Here is an 8,591-nt window from a genome sequence, read left to right as displayed (position 1 = left end):
CCTGCCCCGACCCTTCGGCCCTCGCCCGGCCAAGCGGCGGCGGCACGTACTCACCGCCGCTCGCGGGCTCTCGGGCTTCGCCATGACTGAGGCGCCCCCGCCGCCCCCCGCCTCGACCGAGACTGACACGCGCTGCTGGCCGGGCGGGGGCGGCCTCCGGCGACCACCCGGCTGACAGAGCCCACCCCCGCCTCTCCCCACCAGTTGAGCGGCGCCCGCTGCCCCGCGGCGCCCCCGAGCTTCCTCCCCTTGCCTGGGGCGGCGGGTGGCAGCGACGGGCGGCGGCGGCACTTACCGGCGGCGCGGCCAGGCCCCCCTGTCAGCGCGGGGCCGGGAGGGAGAGGAGGGAGGAGTGGAGGGGCGCCGCCTCCCCCGCGCCGCCACGCACCCGCCTGATTGGCCCAGTTCACTCCCCCAGCGCGACCCCACCAGCCCCTGCGAGCGGCACTCCGGCAGCACCGGCGCGTCATTTGCATATTTGTGCCCGCGCCGCTGATTGGCCCGCGCTGGGAGGGGCGGCCGTGACCGCTGCAGCTCCTGCCGGTGTTCCTGCCGCGTCGGGCGACCGGAGAGGGAGGATCCCCTTCGCGGCTCCCCTCCCCTCAAGGGCCCAGCCCAACCTGGAGCGGAGGGTGGTGGGGGGGCGGGGTCGTCAGCCTGCTCCAACATGGCCCCGCCGCGCCGCCGACCCAATTGCCGGAGCGCTTACTCCGGGAGCTCCAGGCGGCCTCGGGGCGGGGAAGTGTGGGGGCCGGGCGCCCTCTGGCCGGAGCGCCAGGCAGTGCAGTGGCCCGGGCTCCCCTCGCCAGCCCCGCCGCAGCCGCCACGTCAGGCCGCGCCCTCGCGGCGGCCTCTCCCCTGCCCGCGGCCCCGCCGCCACGTCAGGCCCGGCAGACACGCCCCGGCCGCGAGCTGACCAGTGACGGGGTCGGCGCCGAGGTCACTCACCCGCTGGGCATCTCCCCGCCAGCCGGGGTCCGCCGAGGAACCACGAGGGTGTCCACGGCCTCCCTTTCCAAACGGCCGTGGATTCGGCCCCCCGTCCTCCTTTCGCTCGGGACCCCCAGTGACACACGCCTGTGCTGTACAATCGGGAGCAAGGACAGTGCAGCCGCGACGATGCGGCGATTCGGCCCCAAGCCCTGATCCAAGGCAGCGTGCACCTCCAGCGGCGGAGGGCTGCGGCTGAAACCGAGTCCGCCCATGTTCAGGCCCACGTTCCAAACAAACGGCACCGCTATGAAGGCAAAGAAAGGACAAACGAAAAAAAGGAGAGGGCGACGCTGGTCGAGGAGTAGGGGGTGGTTCTGGAAAACCGCCGGCCCGCGAAGGCGTGGGGACGCCTGGGTTCCCTCTCGCTCGGTCACGAGTGACCCGAGTGACCTACATTAAATCATAACGTGTCCCAGGGCCTCCGTTTTCCCTTCTGTAAAATGAAAAGGCTGGACAAATTTTCTAAAAGCCTCCCAGCTCTAAAATCCTACGGGTCTCTCTTGTCAGGTCCTGCGCTGGCTCTAATACCTAATTAAAACTTTAAAATCCATATTCGTAGGAGGGGGGGGGGGAAAATAACGGAATGTTAGAACTTGAGTCAGCCTTAAGTTTGTTTGAAACTGTTGACCATTTCAAATCTACTGTGGGTTGATGTTCAATTTGAATTCCTGTCTCCACTAAGAAGCATAGAGCCGTGTCCCTGTGCTTGTTTATGCCTGACCCGAATGGAATGGCTGTGGTAGACAGACTGTCAGTTGCCAAGTAGTTTCATTCTTTCTATTCCCCAATGAAGGCCCTCCGGAGTAGATCGACACATCCCTATTTAACTGAGATACTGCAAGGGCTGGGAGGAAACCCTGCTGAGACACAAGTTACAATTACAGCTTTGCGTCCCCTCAAGGATACTTAATAACAACCACATACTAGGATAAGAATGCAAAGAAACAGTTTCTCTCTGAGCTTCCGCGCACTACTTATTTAAATGCTACTTTAGTTTGCAAGTTCAACCTGTTGAGTCAAATGCAAGGGCAGTAACATCTCATTTATTCGGCATCCCAGGGGAAGCTATCCCATATGAATGAAATCTTTAGCTACTCTACAGACCTTTTCTCCCCAAGAAAACAGTTTTCTTCAGTTTTCTTCAGAAAAACAATTTTTTCTTGAAAATTACTTAAACTTGGTGATTAAGGATCATCATTACCATTCTCAACATTGTTGTGTTCTACTAGGATTAATGAGTGCCCTCAAAAGTATGTAGAGATCTATTTGTCCCTGTAATAAATGCTGTTTTTCATTATGTTAAAGTTACATCTGTTATTTTTCTGTTTTTGTGTTTGTGTGTCGCCTTCATCAGTACTGGGCCGATACTTGTCTGTTCTACCTATTCTTTCTTTCTTTCTTTTTTCTTCTTTTTTTTTTTTTTATGCCTCTGTGACTTAGAACTTAGACACAGATAAACTTTTATTAGTTTAGACTTTCAGGTTTTGGTAAAGATTTTCTATGGGGTTCTCCTGTGGGTTAAGTATATGAGTTTATGTGGCAACTGTTTTGACTGCTCAGTGACTGGTTTTTCCTTATTTCTTAAATCTTGGTGGTATTCTTGGTAACTGAAGTTTCTGGATATGTGCTTTCTGGAGAAGCTATTGCAAAGGATGGCTCCAAATCCTAGAATTTATAGGTTAGATCAGTAAATACTAGCCTTTGAAATTCAAATTGACAAGACTCAATATCATCAACAACATCAAAATATAATACAGCAACCCTGACCTACTATTTCCATCAGGCGATGGACTGCCCAGAGCCAGGGGGTAACAATGCTCTCTAGGTCCCTTGGAAGTCTGTGCTACGACAGAGAGTGGTTCTCCACACCCTGAATGAGGCATTTTCAAGTATATCCAATAGGTACCATTTACTGAAATCTAACTGGTCCCAGGCATTGTGTTAAGGGCTCATACTTGTTATTTCATTTTACTTTCACAACCACTCTATGAGAAAGGGATTATTTTTTCCATTTTATAGATGAAGAGGTTCCAAAATCTTGCCTTGGTTACCCAATCATTCAGTGGCAGAGATAGGATTCAAACTTAGAACTGATTGGACCTAAAGCCTGGAACTCGTAACCATTATACTATATCCCTCCCTTCCGTCTGAGTTTCCAATTCTGTGTTCATCAAGAAATCTTTTAGTAATTAACTTGGCACCTTGTAAAGGGGAATTCCTGTATAGGGATTTTGGTTGAAGCCACCAAAAAGGAAATATCCCAAAATGTATGTATCAACTTGGTATGTTGCATGTTTGAGGAATATGAACCAATGCCCTAGTACCTGTTCACTTTTGGAGAAAACTGATACAATTAAGATCCTAAAACTGCAAAACTAAGGATTAGCCCTCCCCCCCCAATACCCCCACCCCCCCAGTGAGACCTACAGAATAGTCAAAACAACCTTGAAAAAGAAGAAAGTTGGAGAACTCACACTTCCTGATTTCAAAAGTTACTATGATGTTACAGTAATTGAGACAGTATGCTACTGGCATAAGGATAGACATACAGATCAATGGAATAGAATTGAGATTCCAGAAATAAACCTTCACATTTATGGTCAATTGATTTTCAACAAGTGGGCCAACACGTTTAAATTTAGAAAGACAAACTGGATAGGCAAATGCTAGAGAATGAAATTGGATCCCTTCCTCACACCATACACAATAAATCAAAAGGGATCATAGACCTAAATGTAAGATGTAAAACTATAAAACACTAACAAAAAGACCTAGGAGTAAATCCTTGGGATCTTGGGTTAGGCAATGGTTTCTTTTATATGATGCCAAAAGCATAAGCAACCAAAGAAAATATAAATAAACTGGACTTCATCAAAATTTAAAACTTTGGCACAGGCAACCAAAGAAAAAAATTGATAAGTTGAACATCAAAATAAATATTTGGGCTTCAAAGGACACCATTAAGACAGTGCAAAGAAAGATACCTACAGAATGACATAAAATATTTGCAAATCATATATCTGATAAGGGTCTAGTAACTGGAATGTATAAAGAACTCTTACAACTCAACAATTAAAAGACAACCCAATTTGAAAATGGGCAAAGTATTTTGGAATAACATTTCTCCAGTGAGATATACAAATAGCAAATACGTGCATAAAAGGTGCACATCATTAAGTTACTAGAGAAATGCAAATTAAAACCACAATGAGATACCACTTCACGTCCATCAGAACAGCTAGAATAAAAAAGACAGGCAATAACAACTGCTGATAAGGATGTGAAGAAATTGGAACCCTCATACATTGTTGGTGGGAATATGAAATAGTGCAGTCATTTCAAAACACAATTCTTTAAAAAGTTAAACATAGGGGCCAGCCGAGTGGCACGTTGGTTAAGAGCTGGCTTGGGAGCGTGAGCTCTGAGCAACAGGGCCGCTGTTTCAGATCCCACATGGGCCAGTGACACTGCCCTCTGCTGCTAAGATGGTGAACAACAGCTCGACCTGGAGCTGGGCTGCTGTGAGTCGCCAGCAACAGCATGGACTGCTGTAAGCTACTGTGAGTTGCCGGAAGCCAGCGTGAGCTGCCGTGAGCGGTTGTCCAATGGCCAGCCACTGATCTGCCTCGCCTGGGAAGAGCGCAATGATCACAATACCAACAATGGCCAGTGAAGTGACATCCTCGACAACTAGACTGAAGAACAAAAAGGACAGCAGCTTGTCTGTACCCCTTCCCCGATTCCCCAACACTGTTCCCTCCCCCAATTCCCCAATAAAATCTTTAAAAAAAAAATTGTTCTAAAATTAGATTGTGGTGATGGTGGCACAACTGTGGATATATTAAATACCACTGAAGTGTCTTTTATAGTAAGTAAATACTACCTCAATACAGTTATTTTTTTTTTTTTAAGATTTTTATTGGGGGAATTGGGGGAATGGGAACAGTGCTGGGGAATTGGGGGAAGGGGAACAGACAAGTTGCTGTCGTCTTGTTCTTCAATCTAGTTGTTGAGGACGTTGCTTCACTGGCCCAAGTTGGCACCATCATTGCGCTCTTCTCTGGCGAGGCAGATCAGTCGCCGGCTTCTGGACGGCCGCTCACTGCGGCTGCTGGCCGCTCACGCTGGCTGCTGGCTACATACGGTAGCCCATGGCAACCCACTGCCACAGGGACTGCAGCCTACGCCGTCGCCGGCGACCCATGGCAGCCCAGCTCCAGGTTGAGCTGTTGTTCAGCATCTTAGCTGTAGAGGGCAGTGTCACTGGCCCTCATATGTGGGATCCGAACCGGGGCCCTCTGGCATCCCAAGCGAGTTCTTAACCATCGCGCCACTCGGCCGGCCCCAATACAGTTATTTTTTTAAAGTAATGTCTAGACAGCAATTTCCAACTTTGTTATATTATATTCATTAAATCCATATGTATGTACAGATATGTGTGTATATATATATAAACACACATATATATATAAATGCATATTGAGACAAAAAGAACAGATACATTTTAATTATATTTATCAAGTTAGTTAAGCAGCATAATGTTTTTAAGTCTGAAGACTGCTGTCGTGGCACTGTTATTTCTCATATTGGGCTCGCCAGTTTTGCGACTTTAATGTAATTTACTGAATTTACATGCATTTATTGATAAATACCTATACCATGTATGTGTACCAGGCTAGGTGCTGTGTTGGCTACAAAAGAAGGATTATTATCCCTGTATAAATAATAATACATATTGAACAAAAGTATGAGTATAAAACATCTTCTCACTCATTCTTATTGGCATTTTTTCATAAATTGAGGCACTAAAGAAAATGTTCTTTCACAGGCCAATGATAAGTACTTATAAACATTAAAGGATGCTTTTAAAATCTTTTACATGTTTTATGTAGATTCATAATTTCAATGTTTTATGCCTCATAATATTATGGAATAAGACATGATTTCCATCTTTCTGCAATAATGAGTAGTAGCTTAAAGAGCTCACTTTTTTATGTTAGGAAAAGAATCTGAAAGGAACTTTTAGTTGGTTCAGTAGTAAGTCAAAACTGGCGTCACATGAGCCCCTGGGAGTTGTGAAATTTCCCTACCTCGGTGAAGAATATAGGTGCTTTTTAGAACAAGAGTGAAGGATGTCACTAGAAAGCTCTTGAGCCGTCCTTTTCAGGCTCTTGCTCAAGCAAACAGAAAACAGGGCTACGCAGCCTTTCATCTGTAGCTTAAAGCACCTCGGAGAGCATCGAAAAGCATGTTCAGCACTGTTTTCAAATCTAGAGGCTGCTGATAATAACAACATCCAAAGGACATGTTCGGCCAGGCAGCTGTTCCTCACTCTTACTCTTAGGCCTATTTAATCAGCGCCGGATCTTCAGAATCTCTACGTTTTATCCAGTTTATCCCCTGCTTTTAGCCAGGAATGTACTTCAAAGCACGCTCCTACTTGACAGTTCCAATCTTCCACCGTTCCGCTTTAAGAAACAGTGGCTTGTCCTAATCTCAAAAGGTCTTTGGGAAAAAAAGGTTCTGCTGTTTACCTTGATAAGACATCCCTGAGCACCGCATTCCCTCTCCTTGGGCATCGGCTTCTCTTTGCGGCATGTAAGCACTCCTGGAGAAGTGACATCTAAATCAAGTGTGGAAGGATTCAATGCAGGAAATGCAGCTGCTATTTAAAAAACAGGTTCATTCACAACTATTTAAAGAGTATCTGTCACAGGTCGGGTACAAGGCTAGGTGCTGTGAATACAACAATAAGACACACGGGTTCCTTTGGGCGCATGGCAAATTATTTTGTGAAGTAAATACCCACTAATTAATTATTTGTATTAATTTTGGTAATACTTAATCTCCATTTGCAGGTAGGATAATTAAAAAACCATGTATGATCTATACCACATAGCCTACGAACTGATGGAAACTATAGACATGTATTTTTCTAATCAACTGGTTTGTTTTATAGGCATTATAGGCATTTTATTTCAAGGAGAAACTCATCCTGGTGCAATTTAAATCCATCTTGTCTTGTTTAAGCTTAAAAAAAAGAGAGACAATTGCACCCGGTTCCCTATGAATATTTCTTGACTCGTTTTCCCCCAATAGTTATAGGCATGATGGTAATTCAGTCACCATCTTTCCATGATCCCATTGGCCAGGCTTCACACGCACACTGATATCTTGGAAAGAGCTTATAAAACTCATATATTGTTGTTAGGAATAAAACAAATCCTTTAACAATTACCACAGCCTTGCAATTTTCGAAAATAACTTAGGGAGATTTTTCTTGCCTCATATGGATGGCTTTTTTAGTAAGATCATCTTTTGAGGCATTCCCACTTTATCAGTATTATCTTATTATCTTATTCAAAAGCATTTGGGCACTTTGTGAGGGGTAAAAAGTATAACTCTTGCATTGTTTTGTGCACTTAAAACTAATAATAAAAAAATAAAATAAAATAACAAGGAAAAACTAAAAAACAATAAATAAAGGCATTTGGGGATTATTGATGTTTTTGGACATTTGGGTTGACAATGCATCTCAGTTATAGTTCTTTTCTTCACACTGAACCCCATGGTTTGTTTTATAGAGGATGAGTAACAACACGCCAAACCAAGACAATTAATTCCAGGTTATAAGATTGAAAAAAAAGCATTCTTTTAATTTAAGAGCAGAGGAACCTTAGAAAGTTTTGCGGCAAATAAATCAGTGTAGCCTTTTTTCTCTGGTTACCGTTATCTAACGGTAGTTAAGCAGTTAGTGACTTTGCACAATTTAAGTAGAAGTCTTATGTGACAACAAGGAAAGGAGCTGAGTCTATGCTTCTTAAGACAAAAAAAGCACAGAAACACTTAGGTCTCCTATAGGCATGGATTTGATTTCTCCAACATTATAAATACTTGACAAACATCCCACCTCCCAGAAAGTTTGGTTAGGTAGAGACCTCAAAAATATTAGGTTGTCGGAAAAGTCACGACGTATTTTTCTATGTTTTTCATTGCAAAAATGCATCATGACTTTTCCGACAACCCAACAGCACGTCAGAGACCAGAGTGTCTTCCAAAATGAGGCCAGTTCCACCAGTGATAGGTTGTGTCCAAGGGATGGTTAGCAACCAGATAGAAGACTAAAGAATTAGGCCAAATGCTGTGCATCTCAAATATGTACTTGATTTTTCCCCCTTTTCATGGTTTATCTCGGTGTCATGTTGGACTGCCTAACTTTTTCTCATAGTCAGCAATTCTGGCTACTAACGTGGAGTCCAGCACACAGGGCCCTGGCTCCTGGAGGGTACTTCTCTTGTGTTTCCTTTTCGGAGTGTACACAATTTGGTAAGCACATACTGAGTAATGTGCATAAACTCTAAGAAATGTCAGGCTGGCACTTACTCACTATCGGCCATGCCCATTTCTAGATAAATGAAAGTGATTGCAGTACTTGTCTGTTCCTCAAACACACCGCTTTCGGGATCTCAGGACCTTTTCACCTTCTATTCCCTCTGCCTTCTCATTGGCTGTAGGTACTGCTGCTCCTGCAGGTCTTTCAAAAACTAGCTGCTCAGAGAGGCTTCCTTGACCCACAATTGTCATTTGTTTCCTTCGTA

General features: G+C 45.0%; 1 protein-coding gene across 1 annotated transcript in view; it reads right to left on the bottom strand.

Moving 5' to 3' along the window:
* CHD9 (chromodomain helicase DNA binding protein 9) overlaps positions 1-396 on the bottom strand; it is a 135,656-nt gene extending 135,260 nt beyond the window's left edge. Inside the window, exon 1 of the mRNA XM_019644273.1 lies at positions 296-396. The gene's annotated coding sequence lies outside the window, so the exon portion shown is untranslated. The remainder of the gene's footprint in view (positions 1-295) is intronic.
* Positions 397-8,591: the final 8,195 nt, after the last annotated feature.

This window comes from Hipposideros armiger, unplaced genomic scaffold, assembly GCF_001890085.2.
Source record: "Hipposideros armiger isolate ML-2016 unplaced genomic scaffold, ASM189008v1 scaffold_4, whole genome shotgun sequence".
NCBI lineage: Eukaryota > Metazoa > Chordata > Mammalia > Chiroptera > Hipposideridae > Hipposideros > Hipposideros armiger.
The sequence above is the reverse complement of the archived record's forward strand: the minus strand, read 5'-3'. Positions and strand labels throughout refer to the sequence as shown.